The sequence below is a fragment of the Triturus cristatus genome, chromosome 8 (genome assembly GCF_964204655.1).
Source record: "Triturus cristatus chromosome 8, aTriCri1.1, whole genome shotgun sequence".
NCBI lineage: Eukaryota > Metazoa > Chordata > Amphibia > Caudata > Salamandridae > Triturus > Triturus cristatus.
Window position 1 is genome coordinate 444,252,742 of NC_140591.1, and position 12,708 is coordinate 444,265,449.

Consider the following 12,708-nt stretch of genomic DNA (forward strand, 5'->3'; position numbering starts at 1 on the left):
CAAAACCAAAGAAGAGACAGACACAATTTATGCTGCTCCAACATTTTATAATTATAAATAACAATTACTTCATTGCTGATCTTATTACAAATGCTCCAAAATTAACATCATCATTCAAAAATACCTTGCACCTATAATGAGAAAGGAAAGTGCTAGGGTTTACCCAGGTGGCAGCTCTGCATATCTCTTACAGGAAAATTTCCCCCACCCTTGGCCCAGAATGTAACCAAAGCCCACATTTATCTAACTAGCATGCTATTAGGCAGTTGTTGCCCCACTGATATATAGGCCTGGGAAATTGTCTGCTAAACCCCTGTACTTATAGGTTCCATTTCCACTTTCTTTACTTTATTTGTTGATTCATATGAAACAAAAAGATATTGAAACTTTTACAATTCTTCTGACCTCTTCAAATAAATGAACAAAGCTCTTTTTTTGACATCTATGGAGAAAGGATATTCATCAAAATCCTGAAAAACTGGAAGGACAATCTCCTGAGAGAAATGAAAATGAGACTATCTTTGGTCTGATCTTATAACTACCCTTTCAGCAAAAAAAAATATAATGATAGCAAGCTAAGAGGGAAGTCAACTTCCTCAATCTCGTAGCCGAGGTTATGGCCACTAACAATGCCATTTCAAAGAACACCCAAAAAATATGAGCTTGCTCTAATGGTTCAAAAGGTTCCTTATGATGTCCCGGAAGAACCAAAGAAAGATTCCATGAGGGGATAGGAATGAATACCCTAGGCCTAGTTTTTTTTGTTAAAGGAACAATCTATAACAAGTTCCCAGAAGAACATCTACTAGAGTTAATTGCATCCCAATGAATTATCAAAGTAAAGGGGACTAAACCTCTGGAACAACCACTCCTTAAAAACCCAAAAGTAATTTTGGAGGGATCTATGGAGATTAGATCACAGCCTAACTGACTACACCAATTGGAGAAGTTCCCCCAATGTTTCACATATGATTTTAAAGTCAACTTTTTCTTGGAAGACATAGGTGCCGATTCCGATCCTGGAAAAACCGGGTACGAACCATCGGTCGGAGTGTTTTCTCCGTCCGACTCGTACCCGGGGAAAAAAAATTACAAACATGCAAGTACGATTCGCACGGAAACACCATTTCCGTACGAACCGTAAAAAACACCGACCGACGAGAATATCCATACAAATGTGATCCGGGAAAGCGCCGACGTGACGTCGGGAGGCATTCCTGCTGCGTTTCACGAACCAGGAAGTACGATTCGAACCGACAGCAGTCCGGACCGCAATATTTTTACGGCACCCAAAAAGTGCCGGAAAAGCTAAGTAGGCCGCGTTGCCAGCGGAATAGGGGGCCCGGTACGTGCCGAACCCCCCCCAGCCCCCGCATGTACGCCCCGAACCCCCCCAGCCCCCGCATGTATGCCCCGAACCCCCCCAGCCCCCGCATGTACGCGATGAACACCTCCCCAGCCCCCGCATGTATGCCCCGAACCCCCCCCCAGCCCCCGCAGGTACACGCCGAACCCCCCCTCAGCCCCCGCATGTACGCCCCGAACCCCCGCCAGCCCCCGCATGTACGCGCCGAACCCCCCCAGCCCCCGCATGTACGCGCCGAACCCCTCCCAGCCCCCGCATGTACGTGCCGAACCCCCCCAGCCCCCGCATGTAAGCGCCAAACCCCCCCCAGCCCCCGCATGTACGCGCCGAACACCCCCCCAGCCGCCGCATGTATGCCCCGAACCCCCCCCAGCCCCCGCATGTACGCGCCGAACCCCCCCCAGCCCCCGCATGTACGCCCCGAACCCCCCCAGCCCCCGCATGTACGCGCCGAACCCCCCAGCCCCTACATGTATGCGCTGAACCCCCCCAGCCCCCGCATGTACGCCCCGAACCCCCCCAGCCCCCACATGTACGTGCCGAACCACCCCCAGCCCCCGCATGTACGCGCTGAACCCCCCCAGCCCCTGCATGTACACGCCGAACCCCCCCAGCCACCGCATGTACGCGCCAAACCCCCACCCGTGTATGTACACCAGTGTAGGTACAGACCGTACCCTCACCCGTGTATGTACACCCGTGTACGTACGCACCGTACCCCCACCCGTGTATGTACACCAGTGTAGGTACGGACCGTACCCCCACCCGCGTAGCGCTGGGGGTTCGTGCCGTACATACACGGGTGGGGGTACGGTCCGTACCTACACTGGTGTACATACATGGGTGGGGGTACGGTGCGTACGTACACGGGTGTACATACACGGGTGGGGGTACGGTGCGTACGTACACGGGTGTACATACACGGGTGGGGGTACGGTCCATACCTACACTGGTGTACATACACGGGTGGGGGTACGGTGCGTACGTACATGGGTGTACATACACGGGTGGGGGTACGGTGCGTACGTACACGGGTGTACAAACACGGGTGGGGGTACGGTCCGTACCTACACTGGTGTACATACACGGGTGGGGGTTCGGCGCGTACATGCGGGGGCTGGGGGGGTTCAGCGCGTACATGCGGGGGCTGGGGGGGGTTTGGCGCGTACATGCGGGGGCTGGGGGGGGTTCGGCGCGTACATGCGGGGGCTGGGGGAGGTTCGGCGCGTATGCGGGCACATGTCTTCATGGTTGCTATGGGAGTTCGGTCCGGACGGTGTTTCTTCCATACAGTTGTAGAATCGAAAGGACGGGACTGATCGTACTTGCGCGGTCGGACTTCATTTTTCCGAATCGTACGGTAAATCGTCCGGGGATGTCTCGGACACTTTTTCCGACCCGAGGACGTGTGGGGGAATTTTCCCAATGCGATTCGTATGGACTTTTTCCCATGCGAATCGTACTTGCCAGTTTGTACGGTACTTGTACGATTCGTAAGGGGAAAATTTTTCCAGGATCGGAATCGGCACCTAGATATCACAGCCCCTCATTTTCAACAACCTAACTGTTGTAAGCGAGTCCTCTCAATCTCCAAGCCGTAAGATTTAACTGACACAACTGTTTGAATGTCAGCACTGGAAACAGAAGAGGTAAGAGCTCTCACCTCTTCTGTCTCCAGTGCTGACATTCAAACAGTGGTAGAGGTAGATAAGGATCTGTCGACATCTGTGACAGAAGAGGAAACCACGGTCTCCCTGGTCAAAATGGAGCCATCAAAATTACTGTAACATTCTCCCTCCGAATCCTATGTAGCACATTTGGGAGAGAGGTAATCAGAGAGAAACCATACAACAGTTCCTGAGGGAAAGAAACCGTGAGAGCATCTATCCCTCATGCTTCCACACACAGACTCTCTATACAGAAGTGAGGGAGAATAGTATTCGAGGAAGATGTAAATTGTATTGTTGGCCAGACTGGCTAATGGGAAGGACCTTGTCCTCCTTATCTTCTGAGATAGGACTTTCTGACCTGGTTTTCCATCCTCACAATTACAGGTTTGTTCATGAGGGCATTCTCGATAGTTTGGGGGGGCTCTGCTTACTGCTGCTAGTTCCCAACAAATGGATTACTTTTGGCTCTCACCAGTCGACCAACTCCCCAGAAAATCCTGCTTCCCAATGTTGGTCCCCTAACATCACTAACTTGCATTTGGCATGAGGAGCAGGGGCAGCAGCTCTACCAAGTAGATTTGGGAGAAGGAACCATCACATGATTTTCTGGACAATCGGCTGAGATGCTAGGTTTTAAGCTGGTAGTTCATTAAGGATGACCTAATTACCAAGGAGGAACTGATTTGATACCGTGATGAAAGCCCCGGACCTTATTAGGCCTTAGAGCAGGGCTAAAACATGTCTGTTTAAAAATATAGGGTCATCTGACCATAATAGTCCACATTACCCCTTACCTTATTTTAGTCTTCCCCACCGTCTCCACGAATAAAGGGATACCTAGGAGAAGGTGAGGGATTTTTAATCTCTACTTAAGCCTCCTGGTCGCTCACTATTTCTAAGTGCTCCCTGAAATACAGTCAAGCCTACCCTGACCTTAAGGAGTCAGGGTGAACTCAATGATGAAGCATGACACTACTAGAGTGTTTGAGGGTTATATATAAAAAAGGAATTTGTTCCTTCCCCGCACTAGTCATGCAGAGTTAGCATATCCACGCGGGGCGACCTACCCCTCCAATCCGTATTCCATATTATACACCACAATCCCCATAACCCCCGGCGGGATACCTTATTGTTGTATTGAACCAGTGATCTAGAACACGAAGGATCAACGGTGTTAAATGTTGGCAAGCCCATGCAACTACAGTAGTGTACATTTTAAATAGTACCTAGGCATGTGAGTGTGTATGTTGATCCTGTTTCCAGGTGGTTGAAAGTTAAATGTATTTGCTGAGCCTACAATAGAAAAAATGTCTGTTTTCTTCAAGAGATTTCTGCTAAGTAAGGCACTTCCGATGTGGTGCTTACTGATAATGGAGTACAGCTCACACTTGGTTTGAAGAGTGTTTCAAGCAAATGTAGTATTAAACATCCCAAGCTTACTTTGTAATCACACCAAAGAAATGGAATGATAGAAAGGTTTACTGAAGATTTTCTAATTGTATAAAAGAGTGTAGAGAAGCAAACTGTATATAGTTTGGGCTTTGACCAAATTATTGTGGTCATATTGAAGTACAACAGGAAGATAGTTGAGATCTCACTTAAAAAGTGTCCACATTTTTCTTTCTGCAGGACTAAACATAATTTCTATGACAAAAAAAATGAACCCCATTATTGTGTTTCTATCTAAATCAAATGTTTTAAGTTTAACCAGTTTAATTCAATCAAGATAGATTCAGTTGTGCCATAGGTTTGTCATAAGTAAGACCGTTAGCTCTCTAGTTGTGTGTTGTTTTTTAGAACACTCTGGGAGGCTGCAGTAGAACACATGGGAGTCAACTGACAGGCTGCTCCTGTTGGAAGTACATTTTCTACAGAGAATGTCACACTTCATTCTCACATGGGTGAGAAACAGAAAATATGCTCTCATTTTAGCTTCTAGAGCACCTTCCATAGCCTCTATGAGCAAATCATGGGAAAACAGTTTTCTCTTAAACATGATTAATGTACTCCCAGCAGAAGGCTTTCTTACAGGGTAAAATCACCTAAGAACACACCACAATTCCTAAAATTAGTATGGTACCATCAACAAATGATTTCTCCTTTTAGTGACCCTCAAAACCTGCTATGCATTTCAATGCATTTCAATGAGGTGCTTTCATGTATATTGGTCCCAAGATGGCTGCCAGCACTTTCTGGTTGAAGTGCTGACAGTCAATCAGATCTCACCATGAGATATGTTCTTAGGCTCCACCCAGATATACTTATTTGCTTTCCCTTAAGTTTCTCAACAACTACTGAACAAATTAACACACCAGAGCTGATCTGCAAGCCAAAATCTACCTTGCTGCCAAATTTAGGTTTAATTCCGTCCAGCGGTTCAGGCAGTAGTCGTGTTCAAAGCTCCTACGGATATTAACATGGGAAATTGTATTTTTGTTAGCCCCCCTTTTTCTTGGTCCCCGCTTGACAGATCACCCCGAAGCATTCCAAGAATAGCAAGACTCACTATGACACTTTTTTCTGAATATTTCATGGAAATTCGTCAAGCGACGCCAAAGATATAGGCAAGTCAAAAGTGCTTTTTCTACAGAAACATGGTCCTAACTATAAATACCTACTGGCAGTCGCCAGTAGGTAGTTATAGTTCGGATGTAGTAGTTTCCATAGGAAGAGCGTTTTTTTGTTTTGCCAATAACATTGCCACTGTTTAATGAATCTTCGCAAAATGTTCAAAACTAGGTTGACACTGAATTCAGTTGCTGCCTTGAGAGTTTTGGGGTGATCTATAAAGCGGGGTCCGAGAAAATGGGGGGCCCAAAACACTTTTTCCCCATGATAATTTCCATCGGAAATTTAGACATGGCTACATTCCGGACTGCTGAACCGAATCACACCATATTTGGCAGGAAGGTAGATGTTGGTTCAGGGAAGTGTCTTTTGTGAGTTGGTGTAAATCTATTCAGTAGTTGCAGAGAAATTTAAAGACATTTCCAGCTGTATATCTAGGGACGCAGAGGATCGGCGACCCCTTCTGATCTTGTGCTTTAAACCAGGAAGTGTTGGCAGCCATGTTGTGACTCGGCTTGAACCAAGTCACAGAGAAAATGTAAAAGAAAAGGGGGCAGCATAGAAGCACCCTGAGCCCCCAGGCCTCTAGGGGGAGGGACCCCACAGAGCCCAAAAAGTATTTTTTTTAAATAATATTTGGCTGGAGTCGCACTGAACCCACGAATACCGCAGAACTTTTTTTTTTTAACTGAAGCGGGAGCTTCCCTGCTTCGTTTCTAATTGGATCAAAGGTAGGCCAGGTCCTGGGGACATTTCAATAATAAAGAAGGGGGGTATACTGGTCCCCCATCATGGGGCTTATTGGTGCCCCAGGGACCACCACCTCCCCGGGGCTTCTTTATGAAAAAATACAGGCTAGGCCCGTATGGCCTCCCTGCTGCCCTGGGACCACCACCTCCCCGTGGCTTTTTTAGTTATAATGGGGGGCTCTTGGACCCCCCGACCCCAGGCATCAGCACCTTTCTTGGGCTTTAACTTCACACATTGTGGGGGGTGCACTGACTCCCACACAGCCCCAGGGGGTGCCTGTAGCCTCAGTGACCACCACCTCCCTGGGTAAAATTCAAGCAATAAGGGAACCACATGTATCCCTCCTTGAGCCATAGATGGCTCAGGGGACTGCCACACCCAAGGGCCAGCTCCTGCTATGTCCAAGGGTGCCCACCCTGTGACATAGCGGTTTGCTATGTCTTGGTGGGAGCTTTACCTCTCACACTAAGCCATAGCAAACTGTACTCAGCTTTCAGCAAGCAAGAGTATTAAAGGCTTTCACTTGCTGAAAGTGGAGCACAATTGACTTACACACAGGGAGCTGCATGCTTGCCGCTCCTTGTGTGTAAAAGCAATGCCGGCTTTTACAGAAAGCGGGGAGCCATCAGGGACCGAAGGGGCCTCCATGCCCCCCACAGTCATCATCAGTGATGAGTGGGTGCCCTAGGTGGGAACAGGGCACCCACCTCTGAATTTTGGCCCCAGGGGAATGGGTTCTCTGGGCCCGAATTTGGCCCGGGAGGGTGGATGTGCCCCCCTCCCCTTATTTATTTTTGTATTTTTTTTAAAAGAGGCAGGGCCCCTGGGGATGGGGTACCCAAGGCCACAATCAGCCCTGGTTTGGGATGCTCTGCATCCCCTGCCTGTAAGATTATTTTTAAGGCCAGGCCCTGTGGCTGGAGTCCCTGAGTCCTAAATGGGTCAAGTGAAGGGGGGCCAATGGCCCCCTCCCCTAAGAAATTAATTAATAATTAAAAGCAAAAGGACCGACAAGTCACAGGAGACCCGCCCCCTTTCTCCACCACTCTACAAGAGCGCCCCCTGGTGCGCTGCTGGTTGGGGACACAGTCCCCTTTTCTGCTGAGAGTCCTTGAGAGCCAACAAGACCTCCTGTTACCTCCAGTAAGTCCCACACAGCAGAATTGCTAACAGGTCTTGGGAGGTGCCACTCCCTTTGACCACCACTCTGCACATGCTCCTCCTGGCGTGCTGCTGGTTGGGGGATGAAGTCCCCTTGCCTCCTGAGGGCTTCAGGAGTAAAGTGGTCTTCTTCCCCCAACCAGTAGTGTGCCAGGAGGTGCACTTGCAGAGTGGTGGAGAATGGGGACGTGGCCTCTGACAAACTCTTATCAATCCAGCTGTGTGTGTCTTATGGGACATGACAGGAGGGGTAGTTGGCCTCCAAGGACCAAAAAGAACCAAGGGGACTTTATCCCCCTACTAGTAGTGATCCTGGAGGCGTGTTTGCAGAGTGGTGGAGACAGGGGGCATGGCCTCCGACAACCTCTCAGCAAGGATCTAAGGAGTGTGTACTCTCACATTTGCATATGATTAAGACTAATGGATTGTCGAAACGCATTATGCTCCACAATTTGCTCGATTTAAATAAACCCATCACAAATGATCGGCTGGTGGGCTTGTATTTATGTGTTTGGAAGAGGAGCACGTGGTTCTTTTGGAAATATATATATAGCAAATGAACAACACTCCTCCATCAAGAAGCACACTGAGCCCACCAGCCGGTATGGTTCTGTTCTCCTGAGAATTTGCTGAGGTCCAGCAAACTGCTTGTGCATGCCACATACACCTCAAGAAACAATCAACGCCTGGCATATGTGGAGTCAACTTGCCTCGCTAACCTTTACAATGCCCTCGAAGAAGATGAAGGCCCTACAGAGGAGCACAGTTAGAAATCCCACCAGAAGCCTACTGGTACTGGTAAGGCCGAAAGAAGAGACATTGCATCACTGCATAATATGGAGCCATCATTCATATGAAGCAGAAAGTGCTTAAGGTTGAAACCCTAAAGGTAGTGACAACAAGGTACAGAAAGTATAAACGTACTTACCAGTGCGAGCGATGAAGGTGACACACGACCTTGAATCAGGTGTGATAACCAAGACCGGTTGAGTCGAAGATGTGTGCAAATTGTCAAGTGACATCCAATCTGACGAAAAGCCCATCGTAATAGTTGAATTTGTCACCGGCTGCGAAAGAAGATATGGAGTACGGTGCCGCCGGGTTCCTGAAACCTCCACCGCCATTCGACATCACCAAAAAGCAGAATATCGGCGCCTGACAGATTGCATTGATTGAAATGTTCGATGACTTCATCGATGCTCTAGAAGAAGAAGATGACATAAAGATCATCAAATACTTAAGGAAAATTGCAGGTGATGGAGTGAAAGAAGTCATAAAGAAAAAATCACAAACTGCTGAAGTATCGTACTGTCAGATAGAAGAAACTTTGGAGGCCATGTTCAATCCAATGCTGAATGTCATCTATGAAAGATACATTTTCAACCAGGCAAGACAGGAAGCAGATGAATTTGTGGAAAGACTTGATGCCCTCATCAAGCAATGCATCTCAAAGTCATCGACGGTTGCCTGTACGATTCGTTCAGACGACGGACTCCTTACAAAATCCCGTAATCAGTTGGGTTGTGTCTGGTTGTGGTCAATAAAGTTTATGACCAATGCATTCAATTAATATTTGCATGCCAAAGAATAAAGACGTGTGTTACAGAGCCCCGTGTGTAGCGTGATCATTTATGTGGTCTGGAGCTAAGGTGGATGCGATATATATGTAAATCTATATATATCTATCTATAGATAAATATATATATATCTACAGATATATATATATATATATGTTTTCAACCAAAAAATCCCTCGTTTTCCAGCGCGCTCACGGTCGGTGCGAGAAATGCTGACAAGGGATTGAGATCTGCATATATATTATTACCAAAAAAGAAATACTCGCACTCCAGGAAGTAGATGTCAAGAGCTTTTTACTTCAGTTTCAAAACAGCCAGACACCATCAAGTTCCTTAACCAAACCAACGCGTTTCAACCACTCTGGTCTTGCTTACGGTTAGCTGTGTTCCACAAGTAATGTCTATATATACACAACTGCCCATACAGCCATTATGGTGCAGTATGGGAAATGTGGTTCAAATAGTGAAAGTGACTCTATTTACAGTGGATTCGGGGTTCATATTTACAATTCCATAGTAGCAAACCATTTTCTTTTTTTGTATACATCATCTGTATATATTTGTTTATGTTTAGTAATGGCTAAGTACCCTATTACAGTAGATTACATGATTTTAAAATTTTAAACCTTATAAGACTGCATTTCGTACATTGTTGTCAACTAAGTACATGATTTTTTCTCTAGAGTGGTCAAAACGCGTTGGTTTGGTTAAGGCACTTGATGGTGCCTGGCCGTTTTGAAACTGAAGTAAAAAGCGCTTGACATCTGCTTCCTGGAGTGCGAGAATTTCTTTTTTGGCCATAACATATATGTATATATATATATATATCACCCATAAGTTGCTCCGAATGCTCGAGGCCGCAACCCACTGTAAGTGAAGGATCAACCTTTATTTAACCAAACAGGCAGCTTTCAGTTCCATATTTTTCCTTTGGCCTGACGCGTTTCAGGGATTCACTCCCTTTCCTCAGAGGCCTTCATTTCACAAACGGTCTTCTTGCAGCATCCCACAAATGTCTCTGCGCGCTTTCAAATAATGTTAAATAGCCACAGGTGTGCCTTGTACTATTTCGTTGTTCCCCAAAGCACGCTGGTATTTGTAGTCTTTCACGCTGAATTACACCCTCCAGTGGGCCCGTTTATGTTAGAACATTTCAGGATATCAGTTTTTAGCCCTCGATTGAGCCCCAGAATTGAATTGAACCTGTTTTAATTTTGGTACCTGCAGCGCCATTCACAGATGAAATTTCCACCGTGTGGTTCCCAAAACATCTCCGGGCGGCGCGATCCCTCTGTATATATATATATATTATCTACTGGCGGTCGCCAGTAGATAGTTATAGTTAGGACCGTGTTTCCATAGGAAATCCGCAACATTCTATTTGGAATAACTTTGGCGCCGGTTGACGAATCCTTGCGAATTTTTCAAAACTAATGGGGCGCTACGCTCCGCTCCTACCCTGAAAGTCTCGGGGGGGATTCGTCAAGCAGGGGCTGAGAAAAAAGGGGGGTCCCAAAACGCGTTTTCCCCATGCATTTTCCCATAGGACCTTTAGTCCGAGCTACAGCCCGAACGGCTGAACAGAATTACTTGAAATTGGGCAGAGAGGTAGTCCTCAGGTCAGGGATGTGCCTTTTGCAGGTCTGGTGTAAATCTGTTCAGTAGGTCCTGAGAAAATAGCATTTAAATCAATATATATATCTGTAAGCGCTTTGTAAAAAATGGCGAGGCGTGCACGGTACGAAATGCGCAACGTGGGCGCTCGGTGCGCGAAGCGCACCGTGCGCGCAAAAATTAAAAATAAATACATTACTTAGCATTTAAAAAAACGTACAAATTCACTGAAAAAAACATAGGTTTCACACACGTTATAGTTAGGAATTAGCATTTAAAAAACCTTGCAAATTCACTTAAAAAACCATAGGTTTCACACAAGTTATAGTTAGCGGTACATTTCACTAGTAAAAAACCAATGAAATTCCACGTTATAGTTAGATCAGGTAACTATAACTTGCGCGACCGCAATGCACAATGTGTCATTTCAGATGTCATCATTGATGTCATGAGTGATGTCACTGACCATGTCATAAGTGATGTAATATGTGACGTCATCAGCAGTTTATTGTGGGCGCGCAAGTTATAGTTACCTGATCTAACTATAACGTGGAATTTCATTGGTTTTTTACTAGTGAAATGTACAGCTAACTATAACTTGTGTGAAACCTATGGTTTTTTAAGTGAATTTGCAAGGTTTTTTAAATGCTAATTCCTAACTATAACGTGTGTGAAACCTATGGTTTTTTCAGTGAATATATATATCTATATATATATATATATATATATGTATATATATATATATATATTACCTACTGGCAGTCACCAGTAGGTAGTTATAGTTAGGACCTATTTACCATAGGAAATCCGCAACATTCTATTTGAAATAACGTTGGCGTCGATTGATGAAGCTTCGCGAACTTTTCCACACTTTTGGCCAGCTCTGGTCCGCTCCTATCCTGAAAATTTCACAGTGATTCGTCAAGCGGAGGCCGAGAAAAAAGGGGGTACCAAAACGCGTTTTCCCCATGCATTTTACCATGGGACCTGTTGACGCAGCTACAGCCCGAAGTGCTGAAAGGAATTACACCAAATTTGGCAAAGAGGTAGTCCTCAGTTCAGACTCGTGCCTTTTGCTTAAATGGTGTAAATCCGTTCAGTAGTTCCTGAGAAAACCAAAAGTAAAATCACATATATATCTGGGCGGAGCCTAACCTCACATCTCATCGTGAGATCGGATTGGCTGTCAGCACTTCATCCAAGAAGTGTTGGCAGCCATCTTGGGACCAATATACATGATAGCACCTCATTAAAAAGCATTGCAGTTAATAGAAGGTTTTAAGACTTTAGTTACATTATAAATCATTTGTTGATGGTACCATACTCATTTTAGGAATTGTGGTGTGTTCTAAGGTGATTTTACCATGTGAAAAAGCCTTCTGCTGTGATATCATGAATCATGTTTGAGAGAAAACTATTTTCTCATGCTTTTCCCACAGAGGTTTGGAAGGTGATCTATAAGCTAAACTGAGAGCATATTTTCTGTAAATTCACATTATCTTTCTCAGTCATGTGAGAATGAAGTCTGACATTCTCAGTAAAACATGTACATCCAACAAGGGCAGAGACTGTCAGTTGATTCCTTTGTGTTCTACTGCAGCTTTCCAGAGTGTTCTAAAGAACAACTAGAGCGCTAACAGTCCTACTTATGACAAACATATGGCACACCTGAAGCCATCTTGGTTGGAATAAAGTGGTAACTCTTAAAACATTTAATTTAAAAAGGAACAAAATGAGGGGGTTCGTTTTGCCATAGAAAGTATGATTAGTGCTGCAGAAAGAAAAATTAGGGCACATTTTGAGTGACTTCTCAAATCCTCTTCTATTTCATTAAATAATTCTGACATGCAGACTGAAACATGCACTTTCAATACCAGCAGCAGACGTCCCTGGTGAGCAGTAGCTTTACTACAGTGATCTAATAAGCAACTAGAGTGCTAACATTCTGAATTTATGGCAAATGTGTGACACATCTGAATGCCTTCTTGATGGAATCAAAGTA